This window comes from Macaca mulatta, chromosome 8 (assembly GCF_049350105.2).
Source record: "Macaca mulatta isolate MMU2019108-1 chromosome 8, T2T-MMU8v2.0, whole genome shotgun sequence".
In the NCBI taxonomy this organism is placed as follows: domain Eukaryota; kingdom Metazoa; phylum Chordata; class Mammalia; order Primates; family Cercopithecidae; genus Macaca; species Macaca mulatta.
This window is the reverse complement of record NC_133413.1, coordinates 60,332,359-60,349,287: the sequence shown is the minus strand read 5'-3', so window position 1 is coordinate 60,349,287 and position 16,929 is coordinate 60,332,359.

Here is a 16,929-nt window from a genome sequence, read left to right as displayed (position 1 = left end):
ATCAAGTTCACTTTTGGTCATATGGACATTTTAACTATATTAATTCTTCCAATCCATGAGCATGGGACGTCTTTGCATTTACTTGTCTCATATTACGTTTCTTTCATTAATGTTTTGTAGTTTTCATTATACATATTTTTGTCTCTTTGTTTAAGCTTATTCTTAAGTGTTTTTTTCTTTTTTATGCTATTGTACATGAGACCGTTTTCTTAATTTCCTTTTAGGATTGTTGATTGTTAATGTATAGAATGCAGCTGATTTTTGCATGTTGATTATGTATCCTGCAATGCAGCTGAATTTATTAGTTCTAAATGTTCTTTTGTGGAATCTTTAGTGTTTCCTAAAAATAAGATCATGCGATCTGCAACCAATGATACTTTTGCTTCTTTCTTTCCAATTTGGGTGTCTTCTATTTCTTTTTCTTGACTAATTGTTCTGGCTAGGACTTCTAGTGCCATACTAAACAGAAATGGTGAGAGTGGCATACTTGCCTTGTTCCTGACCTTAGAAAAAACACTTTTAGTTTTTCACCTTTGACTATTATACTAGCTTTAAACTTTTTCATATATGATCTTTAATATGTTGAGGTAATTTCTTTCTATTTTTAGTTTTTTGAGTGTTTTTATGATGAAACTATGTTGAACTTTATCAAGTACTGTTTCTAGATCAATGACATAATCATGTGGATTTTGTTCACCATTCTGTTTTGCAGTATGCTATGTTGATTTAGTATGTTTCACTATGCTTACATTTCCAAACTAAATTTCACTTGGTCATGATGTGTTATCCTTTTAATGTTCTGTTGAATTTGGTTTGTGCACTAGTGCATTTTCACACTGCTGTAAATACACTACTCAAGGGTGGCTAGCTTATAAACAGTGGAGGTTTAATTGACTCATAGTTCCACATGGCAGGGTAGGCCTCAAGAAACAATCATGGTGGAAGGCAAAGCAGGCACCGTCTTTAAAAGGCATCAGGAGAGAGAGAGCATGTGAAGGAGGAACTGTCAAATATTTATAAAACCATCAGGTCTCATGAGAATTTACTTACTATCACAGGAACAGCATGGGGGAAACCACCCCCATGATCCAATCACCTCCCTCTCTCAACACGTAGGGATTACGGGTCCCTCGATTGACACATGGGGATTACAAGTTGATATAAAATTTGGGTGGGGACACAGCATCAAAACATTATCAAGTTTGCTAGCCTTTTGTTGAGAATTTTTAAATCAAAATTAATGAGAAATGTTGGCCTGTACTTTATTTGTAGTACTTTTGTATGGTTTTGATAGCAGGGTAATGTTGTCCTCATAAAATGAGTTAGGAAGTGTTCCTTCTTATTCTATTTTCTAGAAGAGTTAAAAAAAAACATTGGTACATATGATTCTTTAAATGTTTGGTAGAATTCTCCAGTTGGTTCTAGGTTTTTCATTTTGGGGAAGTTGTTGATTACTGATTTAATCTCCTTTATGATTCAATCCTCGTAGGTTGTATGTTTCTAAAAGTTTATCCATTTATTTCAGATTATCCCAAATAATTATCATATAATTGTCCATAGTTGATCTTTTATTATCCTTTTTGTTTCTGGGGCATCAATTTTAATATGTTCCAAAACTTCTGTCCCTCTTTCTAGCTAAAGGTTTGCAAATTTTATTTTAAACTTTACAAAAACCCCCAGTTTCTTTAATATTTTTTATTCTTTATATATTCTATTTCATCTATATCTGTTTTAATCTTTACTATTCCCTTCCTTCTGTTAACATTGAATTTAGTTTGTTTCTTTTTCCTAGCTTCTTGAGGTGTAAAGTTAGATTGTTGATTTGAGACTTTTTAAATTTTTTTAGTGTAGATGTTTACCATTCTAAATTTTCCTCTTAGCATATGTTTTGCTGTAGTCCATAAGGTATGGTATATTGTGTTTGAATTTTCACTTATCTCACATTTGTGATTTCCTCTCTAACCCATATGCTGTTGTTTAATTTCCAAATATTTGTGAATTTTTAGTTCTTTTGCCAATTACTTTTAGTTTTATTTCACTATGGTTGGAAAAGATATTTGATATAATTTTAATCTTCCTAATTTTTTAAAGACTTGTGGCCTAACATGTGATACAGTCTCAAGAATTTTTTACGTGCTCTTGAGAAAAGTGTGCTCTGCTATTGTTAGATGAAGTGTTCTGAATATATCTCTTAGGTCCAAATGATCTATAGTGTTGCTGAAGTCTTTGTTTCCTTGTGGATCTTCTGTCCAGTTGTTTTATTATTTAAAAGTGAGTATGAAGATCTCCTACAATTATTATGTTATATCTGGTTTTTCCTTCAATTCTTTCAATGTTTGCTTCATGTATGTGGGTGCTCCAATGTTAAGTGGATATATATTTATAATCGTTATATCTTCCTAGTGGGTTGACCCTTTTACCATTGTATAATATTGTTCTTTATCTCTTGTAACAGTTTTTGCCTTAAAGTGTATTTGGTCTGATATAAGAATGACCAGTCCTGCTTTCTTGGGTTATCATTTACACATATAATGTTTCTTCTCATCCTTTCTCTTTCAGCCTATGTGTGTGTTTAAATCATAAGCAAGTCTCTTGCATACAGCATACAGTTGGATCTTGATTTTAATCCACTCATTTTATGTTTTTGATTGAGGAGTATAAATTATATATAAAATAATTGCTCATAGGGAAGAACTTATTATTGCAATTTAAAAATTATTTGTTGTATAATTTTTGGTTAGTTTGTTCTTTTTTTCTCCCTTGCTTTAAGTTATTGATCTTAAAATTACATCTTTATTTTTTACATTTTCTATTTATGTAGCCTTATGGTTATTTTTATGCATTTATCTTTTCCATTATATATGAAAATTAAAAGTGATTTACATATCACCATTACAGTATTATAGAATTCTGTATTTGTCTATATATTTACCTTTATCAGACAGCTTTACATTTTCATAAGCTTCTCTGTTGACATGTCATTTTAACTTGGATGACTTCCTTGCACACTTCTCATAAGAAAGGACCAGTAATGTTGAGTGTTCTTGATTTTTTTTTCTGGAAAGGTTTTTATTTTGACTTCATTTTTAAAGCACAATTTTACCTTTATATAATATTTTGTGATTATTTTCTAGATTTATTTTTTCCTTTGATTGGACCATTTTTTATTTTCCTGTTTCTTTTGTAATTTATTTTTATCTCAGATTTTTGTCATTTCAAAAAATACTTCCCCTCCTAGTCTTTACAGACTTTATTCAGGGAAAAACCTTCATCTGTCAGCATGGCTAGACATTCTGGTGGCCTATCAAACATTTAAGGGGGGTGCATCTCTTATGAGCTTATGTGTGTAATTTCCCAATTAGAGGTTTGCCAGTTGTTTTTTTTTTTTTTTTTTTTTTTTCAGGACCTCATAATTTCTTCCTGCCTCTAATATCTGTCTTTGGTACTGCAGGTTCTATGGTGCTATAAAAAGTCACTCAGTTCTCCTTTGTTTTCAGTGATTTCAGGTTTCCAAAATATGCTGGTTCCTCATCAGCACTCCAACTGAAGTGAGGCCAGCACAGGTCCTTAGGCAGCCTCCTGAAAAGCCAAAATGCTGGATGTTTTGTTCCAATTTTCTCTTTCCTTCGTGAGGCAGAAGTTTGGAGTTGGGTGTTTTCTACTGATTGCTCCCAGCTGTGGTAACTCCTAGCTGTGGTAACATTGAACCTGGTATCACAGGTTCAATGCAACGACTCTTCTTACCTGTTTCAACACAGCTGTTCTTGGCTTTAAACTTGCCTAAGATACTTCAACTGCTATATTGTTTTCTAGAATTCTCATGAAGGATTTTGGGAACATATATTGTTGTTAAGTCTGAATATCTTGTGGGAATGAAGTCTGGGGCTTCCTATTCTTTCTTTTTGCTTAAAATTCATCAATCAATATATTTTTGTTGAAGAGAGAGAGTAACACTTGTGCTTTTCTGTTTTTATATAAAAAGACTCAATAGATAGAGTCTCACAGGCTTCAGGATAGCAGATTTACATGAAATTTCTGTGTGTGGGTAGGTGAGACTTGTGCACACAGCCTATAAGAGCTTCTTAGTTTATGCCAAACAGGTTTCTCAAATTGACTTCAATAGTTTTGGGGGAACAGGTGGTGTTTGCTTACATAGAGATGTTTTTTGTTGTGATTTATGAGATTTTGGTGCACCCATCACCTGAGCAGCATACACTGTACCCAGTGTGTAGTCTTTTATCCCTTACCCCCCTCCCACGCTTCCCTTTGAGCCCCCAGAGTCCATTGTACCATTCTTATGATTTTACATCTTCATAACTTAGCTCCCACTTATAAATGAGAACATATGATGTTTAGTTTTCCATTCTTGAGTTACTTCACTTAAAATAATGGTCTCCAACTCTATTCAGGTTGCTGTAAATGCCATTGTTTCATTCCTTTCTATGGCCAAGTAGTATTCCATAAACCACATTTTCTCTATCCACTCACTGGTTGGTGGGCATTTAGGCTGGTTCCATATTTTTGAAATTGTAAGTTGTGCTGCTATAAACATGCATGTGCCAGTGTCTTTTTCATATAATGAAAATGACTAATATCCAGAATCGACAAGGAACTCAAACAAATGAGTATGAAAAAAATAATAATAATTCTATCAAAAAAGTGGGGCAAGGACATAAATGGACAATTCTCAAAAGAAGATATACACATGGTTAACAAGTATATGAAAAATGCTCAACAGCATTAACTGTGAGGGAGATGCAAATCAAAACCACAATGCAGTACCACCTCACTCCTGCAAGAATAGCCATAATTACAAAATTAAAAACTCATAGATGTTGAAGTGGATGTGGTGAAAAGGGAACACTTCTACACTGCTGGTGGGAATGTAAACTACTATGACCAAGACAGGCTTTTACTTTTAGGAGAACATAATGAATCACTATATCCTATAAAAGGATAAAGGAAAAAAGGCTTCTTCAGGATTTTTGTGTCTTTCAGCTCTGTATCAATGTTTTACATAATAATTTGATGTGGTGTTATTTTAAAAGCCTATATTAAACATTTAGTGTCTCCTTAGTGGTATGTCTTTATTATCCTTTCCATTTTGAAGATAAGGAGAATTTTTCATCATGTAAATATGTAATATATGCTTATAAAATATAACACTACCACAATTTATTATGTAAAACATTGATACAAAGCTGAACTGGTGAAAATCAGTTGTCTTTCTTCAAAGTTGTGTACCATTTAAATTACCAAAACATGATAGAAGCCATTACCTAAGCCTTCAAAAGATCGGTGAATTACAGAAAAATTATGAGGGAAAAAAGACAAAACAGTTTTACAACTAATTTACTATAATCAACCATATCATTGAACACAGGTGTTTACTGTCAAATGGCTTTCTTTCATGCAGATTCAATTCCGAAGAAAGAATAATTTAGTAATGCTCATCTCAACAAAAAATAAAGCTATTTAGAATTGACATTCCATCCTACTGGTATTATTGTTTAGGTTGCCATTAGTAGAAAAATAAAATCATTCTGTGTATCATAGCAGGAGAAATATTTTCACACACACCATTTTTTTTTCTAATCACAGAGAAAATTACAGTTTTCCACGCAGAATATTTTTATGGTATTCCAATAACTATCTCCATAGGGAGCTACTTGAAGCATTGGAAAAAGTTTAACAGCTCTCCAAAAGGACAAGATTTTTTTCTCTGCCCCTAGCTTTTCAAGGAGCTACAATAGCGAAATTTTCCAGTATTTGCTCACTGTAATTGGCAAGTGTACTACTTACAAACTGGATTATGACCCTTTATTATAATATAAAGAATTTAATCTTGAATTTTTTGATAAAATAACAACAAAGTTTTTACTAAATAGGAAGTTAAATTCTATTAAACCATTGAAGTTTATTTTCACATGTTTTTGCTTCAGTAACATTGCACCCAAGGGGAAAAGTTCTAACTTTTCGGCAACAGATTTGGGAAACTGTGTTTCTCCTTCAGGATGATAGACTCAGCCTTCTCTGAATAATCTTAATGGATCTTTGAGTTTTCATAAATGGCAATATTGCCATGACTCCCCGTGCTATACTCTCAGGTGTGACCTTCAGACTCTAGATCCAGGGCCTTTTTGGCCATTTCCACTTGGATGTTCCACAGGCTCCTCAAATATCTTTTGTTTCTATCTTCTGTCTCAGGAAACTGGGGGGCCTTCTTACACACACACACACACACACACACACAAAAAAAAAACCAAACAAACAAACAAAAAAAAACACTACATCATCAGTATCCAAACAAAACACTTTCAAGTCCTGCTGGTTCTACCTCCTAAATTCTAAAATTTTACCCTCACTGCCCAGGTTTCAGCCCTCCTGCAAGACGTTCTCACTACTCTCTCTGCCTTCTTTTACCACTCACCTACTTGGGGGCAAGCAGCCTGTAGCCCTCCTGTGACCAAAGCACTCTCTGTTCACAAGAGCTGTTGAGGGTGCAGCCACTCATCTCCTCTCCTTGTCATAGTGATGGAGGCATCTGGAACTGGCTCCTTGATGATTTCTGTAGCTTGATCACCAGGCCAGCCTTGAATTTTATTCTCTAGCAACATGTAACTGTTTGATGAACTAAAATGCTTACTGCTTTTTCAAACCTTTCTGCATCCTGTGTACATGTTATTAGGGGGACTTATGCTAATTCTAAACTACAACATGCCTCTCTTCCACCCCCAAACTCTATTCCCTCACACTTGATAAGACTTTCCCAATGCAAATCCACCCCCACTCCCTTCAATATCTCCTCATTTCACAAACCTCAGAAACTCCCCAGATGGCTTCCTCTCTGGGTTACCTAGCCCAACCTTCTTCTAGTAGCACCTCCCTGACGGCTGTCACAGCTTCCTCTTCATACCTCATTCTAATTATTGGGGTATGTCTATATTTGATGCTGGTAAAAATTCAGGTTTTTTTCTCTGTTTATTGCTTGAAACTCAGAATGATTTCTGGAAAAGTTCTCAAAATTTCTGAATAAATAATTATCTTTTCTTATAACGCATCTTTTATTTAAGGACTTTTTTGTTTTCCGTTGCTAAGCAAAATAGAATTATGATGAAAATGAAGCTAGTCTTAAAAAAGTATTTCCTAAGCTTCAAGGAAAATATTCATGACACTATTGGGGCTTAGATAACAATATCACAAATGAAGACCTAAGCAGCAGCCTCAGAAGCAAAAGTTTTTCTCTGACCTTCTTTTGCCCTCGTGTCTCTCAGTCCCATTCTCCTTTGAGGTGTTATAGAAACTAGAATCCCTTCCCCAAGGTAAATCATAGAAACCAGAAGCCCCTTTCCCCAAAGCCAGACATGGAACCTAAAATGGATTGCTGTACCTTTTCTTCTGTCTTATCTCTGTAAAAACTTACCACAAAGAATTTTCTAACCTAATTTGTTTTGTCTGTAGTTCATAAGACCCCTATTCCAGAGACGGTCCTGCCCCATGCCCAGATGGAATGGGTGCTCCTCAAAAAGGGCAAGAAGAATCTCCATAGACTACCCTTTTTGTGTTTTCCCTCCCAGTCTATCAGCATTAGATCATATCCTTTTCATCTAATCACATTTCTACACAGCTGTTTATACTTTGTGGAACATAGGCACAAAAGTAGAACACTTCTCTTGTGTCTTTGGGTCTTCATTCTGAATATTTCCATGTGTACACACTAAATAAATTCATGTACTTTCTTTCTAATTAGTCTGCCTTTTGCTAATTGATTTTTCCAGGAAATTTCATAGGGTCAAGTGGAACTCACTCATTGGCCCCTGCAACACAATGGAGTTAGTGTGATTCACAATTTGAAAAGAATGTGAACCAAGAGTAGAAAATAATGTATAAAATATTCTAATTTTCCATAGTCTGAAAGGGATATTGCAAGTGATTTTATTGTTGTTGCCACTGTGAATTTGTATTGTTGCTTTCTGCAATCGATTAAGCCAAAGTGTTGATAAAGAAAAACTTACTGTAGGGGAGAAAACTAGTATCTTTTCAACAATCACAAGAGTCCTGGCTGCCATATCTATACCCAAAAGACAGATTGACAAGAGAAAAGCAGATGTGTTTATCAAAGTTTTATGCCACATGGCAGCCTTCAGAGACGAAGACGCACGGAACCAGGGAAAACTATATTGTGTTAACTCTGATTAAAGAACTGGATAGTTGTGGAGAAGCATAATTTGACAAAATGTATAATCTAATGGTAATAAATTGGGTGAAGGAGGATCCAGCCAGGCCTGCTCAGTTGCTTTTCTGTGTCCTCGTATGACAGGCCTCCCCCAGGTGTGGGGAGCAGGATATCTGACACATGAGAACCTTGGCAGGGAAAGGGAGTATGACCGTATGTTCATTTCCCCATGAACACAGCAAGCACACTGGGTTGCAACAGAGAAAGAGGTCTAATCATAAAGTCACTGTACGAGGAGATGGGAGGAAACCTCAAATCCATCTCTCTGAAGAATTTGGGGCTAGGGTTAAGAGTTTTGGAATGGGTTGAAATGTTAACATCATTAATTGTCTGAAGAGTACACAGTGAAGTCATGGGACAGAGAGATGAAGAAACTGTATTCTCCTGCTGATCCTGTAAGGGTCTTCAAACAGGTGGCTGGAAGTAGAAACAAGCAATGAAAAACATCAGTGATCCTTCATCAAAAGCTTGTGATTCTAATGTCAAAGATACTGTCTATAGGAACAATGAGGACTTGCACAGTCAGCCTCTAAGGCTGTGTGACTTTTAGCAGCAAGGAAGTGGCCCACCTGCAGCCTGATTGGTGCATCTTGTGTTAGGCCTTTCTTGCATTGCTGTTAAGAAATACCTTGAGATAGGATATTTTATAGGAAAAGATATTTAATTTGTTTAATTGGTTCTACATGCTGTACAGGAAGCGTGGCACCACATCTGCTTCTGAGGAGCCCTCAGGAAGTTTACAACAGTGACAGAAGTTGAAGTGGGAGCAGGAGTCCCACATGACAGAAGCAAGAGCAAGAGAGAGTGGGTGGGGAAGTGCCACACACTTAACCAACTCTCATGAGAACTTACTTCTGTGAGAACAGCACCAAGCCATAAGGGATTTGCCCCCATGACCCAAACACCTCCCATGAGGTCCCACCTCCAGTATTGGAGATTGCATTTCAATATGAAATTTGGGTAAGGACAAATATCCAAACTCTATCATATACTTATCACTATAATTCTGTCTGGACCCAGAATGCAATTCTTGTCAACCCCGTGGGGGCAGTTTTAGGAGGAGACCAGAGGCTGTTTTCAGTTTTATGGCTTGCTGTGGAGGAGAAAAATTCTAGTTTCTACAGCCTTCTTGGAACAGAAAGAGGAGTGGGAGAAAGGAGGGTGGGAGAAGTTTAGGAAGACACTTGCTCCTCAGGCCCTTCCAATTTCCTTCAGTTCAGAGAACTCTGCATGCCAAGGCACCATGCCTTGGGATAGGGTGTTCTAAACCCTGACATTACTAAGGTGATTTAAAAACAACTGTCACTTCCTAGAGCTGATCAATGCCTTGGAATTGGCTTACAGCCTGGAGCTTTTAGCCTATGATGCCCAGAGGTCCATAGCCTGCAGCTTGAGACATAACTATGCAAAGCTTTTTTTCTCAGCATTTTTGTTTCTTAAAAGAATGTGGATTTTACTGGCATTATATTTTATCACCTACTCCAATAATCAATGAGACAGTATCCTCTGATAATTTATAACCCATAGCTCAAAGCTAGTGGAAAAGAATGACATATAAAATCAAATTTGATAAATTGATGAGCTATGAGGCAATGTGGTTAAATGAAATTAAAAATCATGTCATCTAGTGCTCATTTATGAATGTCATTTCATGATAATATTAGCAGGTAAAAATTAAGCATATCCAATTTATTGTAAGGGAGGGAAATGTTTAACATTATATAAACATATGCCCAGAACATACATTATATGTCAGAGACATTCTTTTTCTAATTTAATAGTTTACTAAACTTATAGAGACTTAGTAACTATCAAAAATAATTTTTAGGAAAAGGTAAAATCATAACTCTCAGAGATATGAAAATGATCACATGTTAAATAACTTATTTATTCATATGATATGAGACAACTGGGTAGATGTTATAGCCTGTCTAAAGGAAAAGTAAAAACAGCACAAATTTATAGGAATAAAAAAATTATGAAACAAATTGCAAATGGAACAAAACTGGTTTTCCTCCAATGAAGGGAGTCAATTAAAATACTTATCAAAGTGGACAGAATTTGCATATCTATCAGTTACTCCTGCAATTTGCAAAGCTTTGTTATGTCACTCAAAGATTATGAATAGGGCTAGAATCTGATACCCCTCAAGGGTGTGCTATACATAATGGATAGTTTTCCACTGAAAGCCTTTTTTCTCTACATAACTTATTTAGATTACACAGTACCTAGAGGAAACAGGATGAACCCAGATTAAGTTTCCTGCTTAGCCTAAATTATTCATCACTATAATTTATGCAAATTATAAACAGATGCTTCAAGTAATAGTAAAGTACTATCATGTCTTTTTGTTAGGTTTTCTCCTCTTGTAAAATATTTTTTAATAGAATTAATAAAGTATATCTTCTTATATGTAATCATATTCTTTATAAAACTATAATCAATGATGCAAATCACTTTGTAACTCTTGGTTCTTTCCAGGAGATATTCCTGAAAATTAACTGAAAAAACAGAAACAACTAATTAAAAATGGAATATTTTCTACTTTATATTAATGTACTTATTTAGTTCAGGAATTGACAGTTTATCTTTACTTTTTCATTTTTTTCCTCAAAGCAGATCTACTAAAGGAATTATTTCATAATAAAACAGTTTGTTACAATTGAAGGAAAAACACTGGACTTGGTGTCCAGGGATCTTCATTTAGTCCCAGCTATGGTACTAACTGGCTATGGAAATACGGACAACTCAATTTCAGTGTGTCTCAGTTTATTAATCTAAATAAATCAATTAAATAATAAATTATCTTCTCAGACTGCTTCTAATTTTATCACTATACAAGCATTTGATTATCACTTTATAAACTTATTGTTACAGAATAATTTTTAAAAGGGGAAAGATAGTAATTCTTGAATAAATGTAAAATAAACACCTGTTTAGGATTTTATATAGCTCATTAATGAAGGAATCTATACTATGTAAAAGTTAACTAAAAGGAGAAACCTAAGAAGAGAGATATTTATAGATCAGAAATACTAAAATACATTTGCAAATGAATACAAAACTTGCTATTCCAGGAGTTGGGGAGGACAGTCAAGAAAATTCAACCAGACTGAATGTATTTGCATGTCAATAGATTAGCCTCTCTCACATTTTCTTCAATTCTTTAAAATTACCAGAGTTGGAAAATAGCTCCAAGGTAATGAAAGGCATAGAACCCCTGTAGAATCAGAATCAAAATCAGATAAACTTTTAGAGCATGCTCTAAAAAATTAAGCATCAATTTTCCCCCCACATGATCATATAAACAAACTTTAAATTTAACATATCTTTCTTATTTTCTAAAATGAGAATGTTTATAGCTGAGATTTTTGTGTGACTTAAAATATAAGTGTATGTGGACAAAGATTCTTTGCTTGGTCACATTTTAGTCATGCTTTTGAATCTTCTTCTAGGACAATCTGTGCACTTTCTTGTAAAATCCAGTTTTAGCAAAGAAGCCTGCTAAATCAGTTTAGCAAGAACTCCTCACCCTGGACATCTGATCACCCTAAATATATTATTGGGTTCTTCATGTAACCACCCAATGAGTTCACCTTGCCCTCTGCCTAGACAGAACCAATTTATCAAGTCAGGGGAATTGCAATGGAGAAAGAGTAATTCATGCAGCGTTGGCTGTGTGGCAGACCACAGGTTTATTATTACTCAAATCAGTCTCTCTGAACATTCAAGGATCAGAGATTTTAAGGATAATTTGGTGGGTATCGGCTCAGAAAATGGCGTGTACTGATGAGTCACGTTGAAAATGAAATCATAGGGAGTTGAAGTGAGTTCTTCTTGCTGACTTCTGTTCCTGGGTGGGATCACAGGACTGGTTGAGCCAGTTCTGGGTGATGTCATCTGATGTATGAGAATGCAAGATCTGCAAAATACCTCAAATACTGATCTTAGGTTTTACAATAGTGATGTTATTCCCAGGAGCAATTTGGGGAGGTTCAGACTCTTGCAGCCAGAGTCTGCACTCCTAAACAGTGATATCTAGTCTTGTAGCTAATTTGTTAGTCCTACAAAGGCAGAGTGGTCCCCAGGCAAGAAGGGGTTTTTTGGGAAAGGGCTATTATCCATCTTGTTTCAGGATTTAAACTATAAACTAAATTTCTTCCCAAGGCTAGTTCAGCCGACACCTAGGAATGAACAAAGACAGTTTAGAGGTTAGAAGGAAGAAGGGGTGGGTTAGGTCTGATCTCTTTCACTGACATAATTTCCTCAATTATAAATTTGCAAAGGCGGTTTTACTCATTCTCCACCCTTTCCCAGGTAATGTCTATCCACCCTGGCCTGTCTTCAGCAAGAATCCATTTAGCTGGGCTTATCCAGAATGCCCCCTCCCCGTGATGTACCCTCTTAGTAAGTTTCCATCTTCCGACCTCCGCACTGGCTATAAATTTCCATCTACTGACCTCCACTCCTTGGTTATAAATTCCAACTTGCACATACTGTATTCACAGTTGATCCTGATTTCTGTCCCCACCCTAAGACCTGATAGTTCTAAAGTTCGCTTTACCATATTTTAACAAATATTATTGAAAAAAAAGATTTTAACAAAAGTCAGCTCTTTACTATCAAAAGCCCTGGTTTGTTTGAAATTTGATTTTTTTTCTATTTTTAATCCCTCATTAAATATGAGTCAAAATAGTGGCTTGCTACAAAGAGAATAAAATTTACATTAGGTCAGCTTGGGTTAACGTAGTTTACTCCATGATTAACTATCTAGAACTGTATGCAGTTTACTTACATTTTGAGACTAAGCTTCTTAATATATAATAAATATCAGAATAATAACACCTCCTTTTAGGAGGTATTATGAGTTTGACTGCATGGTTAACAGGAATACATTTTAGTTATTTTGAGAGGCAGGGGAGGATTGAGAAAGGGGAGAGGAGGCAGAGAGGAAGAAGGGACAGAGAGGAAGAAGGGACAGAGAGGAAGAAGGGACAGAGAGGAAGAAGCAGCATGATGATTTCATGGAGATTGATGCTTTGAAGAAACACCAAAGTTAAAATAAAATTGGACTACATAAACAAATAAAGAAAAATAAATAATAGAACAGAATCAAGGATTAAAAAAAAAAAAAAAAAAAAAAAAAAAAAAAAAAAAAAAAACACATGATGCAAACACTAAGTGCTGTGAGAAGACAGGGAATGAAGAAGCCTGAGGATTTCTTTAAGATTGTCAACCCAAATATGAATAAAGCTTACCTTATGCAAGGTTGGAGCTTAAACTCACCCTTCTGAATGAATTACTTTCCGTTGTGGGACTGTACAGAGAAAAGGCCAAAGGATAAACTGAGTGAGACCAAAAGATATAAAGGCACCAAATTAAATATCCCAACAAAAAGTTTTTACATAAAAGGTAGTGATTTTGAAGGGCAGTTAAAAATACAAGATTTTACTTAACAAGATTGAAAAAATTGTGTTTCTGACATAAGTTTAGGGTGACTTGCATAGACTCTGTTCTATGAAAATCTCCCCGAGTTTACTGCAACTGCTCCACCTTGACCCTAAACTGTGTGCTTTGGGAGGAAGACTATTCCTCTACCACCTTAGGGCCAACTGATCTAGAGCCTGTAAATTAACTGATAATAGAAAAGATTAACAGGAGAAAAGACAAGTTTTATTTACATGTGCACATGGGAGTATTCAGTAATGAGTAATACATTAAATAGTCAGAAGTAAACATGTGTGGGTGATGCGTGTGGAGTGTGGAGCAGGTTTAGAGTTTCAATTAAAAAATGGAAGGTTCCATTTGGTTTTGTAGGTTAATAACAGCTGAAATTGTACTTTCTAGCAGTCTTCTCCTAAATAGGAAACTCCTCTGGGGGCAGGGGACAGGGGCTGTCAATGGAAAATTTATTTTGGGGAGGCTCTGAAACTGCCTTTGCAAAAATTATAGCAGTGAGATAAATCTAACATAACTGACCCATGTTGCTTCTAACCTCACAGGATAACTAGTCTTGCTCATTTCTGGGCATAGGCCAAGCTAACTGTGGAAGGAATTTAGTTTATAAGTTAACTTTGAAGCAAGGATGATAATAGTCTCTTCCCCAAATTAAGGCCCTCCTTATTCGGGGAATGAAACTACCTTTGTAAGATGAATGAAAAACCACAAGATAAGAATTATGGCTGGGGCCTAAATTCTCCTAATAGGAATAATTAAATAACAGCTAGTCATTGTTTTCTAACTTGTCTTTTTATAATTGCTTACTACTCAGGAGTTACATAGCCAGTGGTCACAAGGTTTGTAACTTCCTCAATTGTCCCTGTAGATAACATCACGATTATGAAACCTAACACTTGTGTTTGGGATATTTTTCAGATCTTGCATTCTAGTGGACCAACTAGCACACCTGAACAAGTGACTCATACCAAAAACTGACTCAACTGGTCCTGTGATCCCCATCATGAACTGACTCAGCACATAAAGACAGTTTCAACACTCCATGATATCATCCCTGACCCAGTGAATAAGCATTCCCCATTCCCTAGCCTCCTGACCACTAAACTATCCTTGAAAACCCCAGCCTCCAAATTCTTAGGGAGATGGATTTGAGAAATATCCCCTACTCTCCACGCTCAGCCATCCTGCAATGATTAAACTCTTTCCTTGCTGCAACAACTGCTATCTTGGTGTATTGGCTTTTTCTGTGAAGCTGATAAAAACAGTCTAGTGGGTTGTAACAGCTCTGCTTAGTTGTAGATAATGTTTCTTTCTCTAGCTGTTGATTATTCATGTTTCCAGTTTACAGTAATATTAATACTACTTTAGTGGGTTCTTAGTCTCTTCATTTCCCCCCCTTTGAAAGTTCCCAAGAAGTTTCAAAAATAAGAACATAGACTGATTATTATGAGCAGAAGATATGATTAGAAGTCGAGAGGTAAAAACTCTGCAAAGAGAAAGAAGAATATGCCTGAGAACAAGATGAATCAGCAGAAAAGAGCAAATGTAATTACATTGCTGAACCTGCCTCTTAGTCCTAAAAGCAGAGGGTCTTTGCTTGATGATGCAAGTAATCAAAAATTTAATGAGGGATATTTCCATGGAAATAAAAAGAAAAACAAACATTCATAGACAGATTTATTCTAAGCAGTTAATTCCCATGATTATGGGGACTGATCAGTTTTAGGATCTGCAGTTGGTAAGCTGGAGACCTGGAAAAGCTAATGGCATAACTCCAGTACAAGTCTGGAGAAAAAAAAATAATGTCACAGCTGAAAGGCAATCGAGCATGAGAAATTCCCTCTAATTTGATGAAAGGTCAGCATTTTTGTTTCATCCAGGACTTCTTTTGATTGGATGAGCCCTACCTACATTAGGAAGACCAATCTACTTTATTTAATTTATTGTTTTAACTGTTTAATCCTAAAATACCCTCACAGAAACACTCAGAATAATATTTGACCAAATATCTGGGCACTCCTTGGCCCAATCAAGTTGATGCATAAAATTAAGTATTGCAGGTTTACCCCTTGTCACCTTGCCATCCGTATATATCTCCTACCCCATACTTAATCTTCAAATTAAGACAATAACAAGGTCCTAATTTCATCTAACATGATGTAGCTATCCTGCATACAATTGAATCTGTACTAACCCCTTCCCCAGAAAAGGAGGTAAAGCCCTTGAGTGATGTCTGCTCTTCTCCTTGATATCCCATGTCAATGCAATGATGTAAAATTAACAATGTTCAAATACTGAAATCTAGTCAATACATCAGATGTTATATGATGAGAGAAGAAAGTAAAGGTATTGTTTTGTATGTGTTATTGACTGCATTGTATCCCCCCTCAAATTTATATGTTGAAGCACCAACACATAATGTGACTATATTTGGAAATAGGGCCTAGATTAAATAGGGGTAATTAATGTTCAATGAGGTCATAAGAGTGAGGCCCTGTTACAACAGAATTTGTGTCTTTTTAAGAAGAGACAGTGCTCTCTATGAGGATGCCATCCACAAGCCAGTAAGAGAGTCTCACTATGGCTGAATCATGCTGACACCCTGATCTCAGACTTCCAGCCTGCATGACCTCATACACATTTTAGTACCTAAGAACTTGAGTGCTTTTGAACAAACACCTAAACATGTAGAAGTGACTTTGTAATAAGAGACTGGAAGAGTTGTAAAGTGCATACTAGAAATATAAACATTATGGGCAATTTTGATAATATCTCAGATAGAAATGAAATTTTTGGAAATTGAAAGAATGATAATTCTTATTATAAAATGGCAACCAACTTAGTTGAACTCTGCTTTAGATTTGGTTGAAGGTAGAACTTACAAGTGACGATATTAGATATTGATCTGAGGAGATTTTTAATCAAAGTGTTGAAGACACAGCTTGGTTTCTCTGGACTACTTAGGGTAAATGTGAAAGGAGAAAGATGATGTGAAGAAGAAATTGTAAACAGAAAATAATCAGATCTCAAAGATTAGGAAAATTATCAGCCTATATGTATTACCAAAACTGTGAAAGCTTGTTCTCAAGTCAACATCAAGAATGTGGTGAAACAACTAATTGATAAACAGATCATGGGTAAAACTCATGAAATTAATCAGCCATCTTAATGGAGGCCAAGAATAGAGTTGAGAATACACCAGCAAAGATGCGACAGTTTGAATTAAAGGAGACAGA